Source organism: Salvelinus fontinalis, chromosome 29 (genome assembly GCF_029448725.1).
Source record: "Salvelinus fontinalis isolate EN_2023a chromosome 29, ASM2944872v1, whole genome shotgun sequence".
In the NCBI taxonomy this organism is placed as follows: domain Eukaryota; kingdom Metazoa; phylum Chordata; class Actinopteri; order Salmoniformes; family Salmonidae; genus Salvelinus; species Salvelinus fontinalis.
In genome coordinates this window covers 39428508-39434507 of record NC_074693.1, presented here as the reverse complement: position 1 = coordinate 39434507, position 6000 = coordinate 39428508, and positions in this window count along the sequence as shown.

Below are 6000 nucleotides of genomic sequence, written 5' to 3'. Positions count from 1 at the left end.
AAGCAATAAAAGCTAGAATATGCATATTAGTAGATTTGGATAGAAAACACTCTGAACTTTCTAAAACTGTTTGAAACATTATTGAAGATTTATGTTAAAAACATCCTAAAGATTGATTCAATACATCGTTTGACATGTTTCTACTGACTGTTACGGAACGTTTTGACATTTCGTCTGCTTTTAGCGAACGCGCTTCGTGACTTTGGATTTGTTCACCAAACGCGCTAACAAAAGTAGGTTTGTATTGAATCAATCTTTAGGATGTTTTTAACATAAATCTTCAATAATGTTCCAACCGGAGAATTCCATTGTCTTCAGAAGTGCGATGGAACAGAGCTTGCTCTCACGTGAACGCTCATGGTCAGGGCATGTTCAGGTCATGACAGACCTGACTCATTCCTCTCTCCTTCGGCCCCACTTCACAGTAGATGCATCAGACAAGGTTCTAACGACTGTTGACATCTAGTGGAAGCCTTAGGAAGTGCAACATTACCAATATCCCACTGTATCTTCAATAGGGGCTGAGTTGAAAAATCCACCAACCTCAGATTTCCCACTTCCTGGTTGGATTTTTTCTCAGGTTTTTGCCTGCCATATGAGTTCTGTTATACTCACAGACATCATTAAAACAGTTTTAGAAACTTGTAAAAAACACACGTTTTGTGACATAAGACCGAATCGAGGCGGTCGGTTACCTATGACTTGTCACGGTTTTCTAAAGTTGAACCCATAAGCAGACCAGGACAAGGAGAGTAAGACGAAGGTGAGTATTTATTTACAAGTTTGAATGTAGTGATAGAACAATCCAGGTGACGGAGCGGGCAGCGGAGGTGAGTTGATGGGATTGAATAGGCAGATCCAATGAAGTAACTGAAGTCACCCACGACCAGGTAGGGATCAGATGAGTGTTCCGGGTGAATGACTGTAGACAGAAAAAACAGAGGTGAGTTCAAGGCAAGCAAAACGTACAAAACAACCTCTATCAAACTGGAGGCTGATACACTGGCGCAACATACTGTTCATGGCTAACGATCCGACAGAGAATGGATGTCAGGTCAGTGCTTATGAAGTGGAGGGGTGATGATCAGGACCAGGTGTGCAGATAGCGGATTGGAAACAGGTGCGGTAAATCAGAGATCTCCCAACCAGCTACGTCACCCGGCAACCAGACAGGGTGCGTTCCAGGACACCGGAAAAAACACTCCAGGACAGAACACAGGCAAAAACAGACTCAGGAAGCGGGATTCGTGACATGACTATGTCTTGGCATATAGCACAGTCATATAGGAACATATAATTAATATTGTCTGCACACTTTAAGTACAAATTCTCTAAGGTTCTTTTGCAATTTTTGAAACGATATAACAGGAAAACTTTTAAAGTATATCCCCATGTTGAGTGAGTGCAGTGGTACTTTTATGTAGTAGTATTGTAATGAAACAGGCAGGGAGCAGGCCTCGAACCCTCAACCTTCTAGCCCAAAAGCATGCTCAAGCGGCAGGGTCAATCTCCGCGCTTATAAACCCAGGGTCGTTACAGTATGTTTTCATGAAGTACTGTACCAAGGTTCAAAGAGGGCTGAGATTCAGACGCAATATCACTGTTTACTAAACCAACATAATGTAGACCCAGACGGTTCATTAACACAGAGGTTCCCGCCACTGCCTACCTCGTGTCTCCAAAGCCCATACCCATTTGTTTATTATACTAACTTATTCCTGTGACTAACGCTGTAAAACAACATGTGATGTTGATAGTCACTGAATAGGGACATTCTTATTTACACACGTACACTGCTGAGGGTCTTTCAAAATGTTCATCTGAGTGACTGTACTGTTAATGTTTCATGCTTCTTTAACCTTGGTGAACCTTCTTGTTAACCTCTTTAACCTTGGTTTTGCACTAGATTTGTTTGTTAATCTCCTGTTTAGTTTTTAAAGCTATGTTAATGTGTTAATGGTCTTCTAACTTAGTGTTGCCCCCTTATCGTTCTTACTTTCCTGACTAGAAAAAACTGAGACCTGGTTAGGCTGAAGGTGTTTGTCTTGGTTTGGTTACGTGGGCAGAAAAAGGTCAGGCCCTAAAGATCAGAGAGTGTTTTGATCCCTGCTTGATCCATTATTATCTCATGTTTAATCACATGTATGAACACAATAATGATGCATCAATGAGGCTAAGTGGTTTAATCTCAGTTACACAGGTTTTGTCTCATTTTGGCTGGGATTCAATCCGATTGCGCTTAGTACGCAATGCACATTTTAAAGGCAATATTCCCCTGTTCGTGGAGACCACATTCACGGTAAACGCTGCACGTGTTTGCTCAATCGGAAATAACCTTTTAATTGGTAAATTGTACAAATCTGTGATCAAATTGAATCCTGGCCTGTCTCATTTTAACCTAGATGTCAACAAAAGGTTAAGTTGAGATTTATTTCAAGTTTGGACAATTTTGGACAATTTAATGAAACATTCTATCAAACATCAATCAAAATTGGATGTTGATCTGAAGTCTTTGCTCGGTGGGGTGACTATGGTGTTTTCTCTAGTGGTCCTGAGGCTGTGATGGGCAGGTTGATGGAGTGGGAACCCCTGCTGTGACTGTGGATGCCATCAGTTGGCAGGACTATCTGGGTGGCATCATACAGCATCACTGCTCCTGCCACCATGCCAACCTCGCTGTGCTGGTCACTGGTTACAGCACAACAAAGATAATACGAGAGTATAGGCTACACCCATATCCTGGCCCCTTTGCGGCAAAATACATTTGATGCACTCTTGAAATGTGGGCGTAAGCACTGTTGTTTTCATCTACTAACAAACCAGAAAAAATTAGCTTACCTTTCTGTAATGTGAACCATCTAAATAACTCCATATCTCCTCATTTGGCTTGATATCACACAGGTTGTCCCAATTGAACACCGCAGCCAGCGCACTGGTCATGAAATTGAAAGCCTGTCTCTATTCAATGTTATGATCATGTAAAATATATAGAAATAGGCATACAAAATTAGGAGTAGACAAGACCAGTTGATGAATCATTTCATGATCATGGATCATTTGGAACAGGGAAGTTAATAAACCTCTGTATGTATTTCCTTTCTTTTCATTCAAAATCTTTCTCTTCAGCCGCCAGTGCGACCACTGTATGAAGATAGATAGCTAGACGGTGAAGCCCGCAATGGGCTTTGTTTTCACGGAAACGATCAATGGCAAAGATCAAAGGTGCACCCTCTATACATTTTTATGGATAGCTGTCATGACATTTTCTCCAAACAGCCTTTCCCCGCTCGCTCGGGAGCTAATGAGGAAATGAGTCGAGATCGGACCATGGAAACACCACGCACGTTACTTGGAAAAGTAACAAACATTATTACTCACATTTTAGTGTAACTCCTTATATTACGCTATCACTTATAAAAGTAATAATATTACTGTTGTACTGCATTACCCCCAACACTTCTCACAGAGACAGTTTGTAGTGATGTGAATTTTGTCATTATTTTACATTTTATTACTTTAAGTTATGATATGAGGCCAATTTCCTATGCATTGAATACTCTGGCTCCAGCAGTGTTCATAGTGTGTGACTGAACATTCTAAACATAAACATTGTACCCTAGGTTTCAGGTGAGTTGTCATACTGTCACGCCCTGACCATAGAGAGCCCTCAGGGTTCTCCATGGTGTAATAGGTCAGAGCGTGACTAGGGGGGTTTTCTAGTTTTTATTGTTCTATGTTGGTGAGTGAGTATGGTTCCCAATTGGAGGCAGCTGAATATCGTTGCCTCTAATTGGGGATCATACTTAGTGTGTCCCTTTTCCCACCTGCGTTGTGGGATATTGTTTGTATTAGTGCATATGTGCGCTACGTATTACACGTTCGTTAATTCTTTGTTGTTTTGAAGTGTCACTGTAATAAATATGTGGAACTCTACTCACGCTGCGCCTTGGTCGATTATTTATATAACGATCGTGACAGAATATCCCACCCCTACAGGACCAAGCAGCGTGCCCAGGAGGTAAAGGAGAGTTGGACATGGGAGGAAATACTGGGTGGATGCGAGACCCTTCCTTGGCGGGAGTCGCCAAGGAGTATAGGAGGACAGCGACGACGCCGGGGTCCACGGCCACAAACAGCCCATGGGCAACCACAATATTTGTTTTTGGGGAGGGGGGGGGGGGGGGGGGGCACAAGGGGCGGTCGGCCGAGCTGAGGAGAGAGCCAGAGACTGTCTGGGAGTCGATGGAGCAGTTAGAGGAGGGAGATCGGAGAGAGATGTTGGTTAGGTGTATTCTGCAGCACAGGCGCCCTGAAGAGCATATCATCAGTCCGGTGAACCCTGTGCCGGCTCCACACATCAGGCCTCCAGTGCGCCTTCCCAGCCTGGTACGTCCTGTGCCGGCTCCCCGCACCTGCCCTGAGGAGCGTGTCATCAGTCAGGTGCCACCTGTGCCGGCTCCACACACCAGACCTCCAGTGCACCTCCCCAGTCCGGTACGTCCTGTGCCGGCTCCCCGCACTCGCCCTAAGGTGCGTGTCACCAGTCCGGTGCAACCTGTGCCGGCCCCACGCATCAGGCCTCCAGTGCGCCTCCCCAGTCCAGAGCTTCAGGCGACGGTCCCCAGTCCAGAGCTTCAGGCGACGGTCCCCAGTCCAGAGCTTCCGGCGACAGTTCCCAGTTCAGAGCTTCCGGCGACTGTCCGCAGTTCAGAGCTTCCGGCGACGGTCCCGTCTAAAGCTTCCGGCGACAGTTCCCAGTCCAGAGCTTCCGGCGACTGTCCCCAGTCCAGAGCTTCCGGCGACGGTCCCCAGTCCAGAGCTTCTGGCGACGTTCCCCAGTCCAGAGCTTCCGGCGACGATTCCCAGTCCAGAGCTTCCGGCGACGGTTCACAGTCCAGAGCTTCCGGCAACGTTTCACAGTCCGGGAACCTCCTGAGACGGTCCACAGTCCGGAACCTCCTGAGACGGTCCACAGTCCGGAACCTCCTGAGACGGTCCACTGTCCGGAACCTCCTGAGACGGTCCACGGTCCGGAACCTCCTGAGACGGTCCACGGTCCGGAACCTCCTGAGACGGTCCACAGTCCGGAACCTCCTGAGACGGTCCACAGTCCGGAACCTCCTGAGACGGTCCACCGTCCGGAACCTCCTGAGACGGTCCACGGTCCGGAACCTCCTGAGTGGCCCAGCCAGAGCCCGAACTTGAACCCAATCGAACATCTCTGGAGAGACCTGAAAATAGATGTGCAGCAACGCTACCCATCCAACCTGACAGAGCTTGAGAGGATCTGCAGAGAGGAATGGAAGAAACTCTAAAAAAATACAGGTGTGCCAAGCTTGTAGCATCATACCCAAGAAGACTTTAGGCTGTAATTGCTGCCAAAGGGTAAAAGGGTCTGAATACTTATGTAAATGTGATATTTCAGTTTTTTATTTATGCTTTGCCATTATAGGTGTATTGTGTGTAGATTGATGAGGGAAAAAAACGATTTGATCAATATTAGAATAAAGCTGTAACCCAACAAAATGTGGAACAAGTCAAGGGGTCCCGAATTCTTTCCCGAAGGCACTGTAGCTACTGTAAATTTCATTGGGGATAGCAATGTTTATCTGGTGAAAAGTTATATGAATGGCTAAACAATGACATGAAAGTATTCATAAAACATAAAGGAAAGTAACATTTACAGATTGTGCCAGCATAAGGGCTATGAAAGACAGGATGAAGAAGGATCACAAAAACAGTAGCTAGCTAACAACCAACTAAACTCAGCAAAAAAAGAAACATCCCTTTTTCAGGATCCTGTCATTCAAAGATAATTTGTAAAAATCCAACTAATTTCACATATCTTCATTGTACAGGGTTTAATGCTTGTTCAATGAACCATAAACAATTAATGAACATGCACCTGCGGAACGGTCGTTAAGACACTAACAGCTTACAGACGGTAGGCAATTAAGGTCACAGTTATGAAAACTTAGGACACTAAAGAGGCCTTTCTAC